The sequence below is a fragment of the Phaethon lepturus genome, unplaced genomic scaffold (genome assembly GCF_000687285.1).
Source record: "Phaethon lepturus isolate BGI_N335 unplaced genomic scaffold, ASM68728v1 scaffold46831, whole genome shotgun sequence".
Classification (NCBI taxonomy): Eukaryota; Metazoa; Chordata; class Aves; order Phaethontiformes; family Phaethontidae; genus Phaethon; species Phaethon lepturus.
In genome coordinates this window covers 1-252 of record NW_010520702.1, presented here as the reverse complement: position 1 = coordinate 252, position 252 = coordinate 1, and positions in this window count along the sequence as shown.

Genomic DNA, 252 nt, shown 5'->3' with positions numbered 1-252 from the left:
GCGTTCAGGTCGTTCTTGGGCAAAGAGCGCGCGGCTGCTGCCACACCCGGCGTTTGGTGGCCCTCACCTCCTCGTTTTAAAAGAAAAAAACCCAGTTTCCCGGCATTAGTCATCACGGTGCAGTGGGGAGGGAATACACTGCGAAACCGTCTTCCAGCACAGCGTGCAGCAAGTCCCTGGGTGCCCGTGGGGCCCCTCCGGGAGCGGGGCCCCGGCGGGCCTGCGGCAGGAGGCAGCGCGCCCTCCTGACGG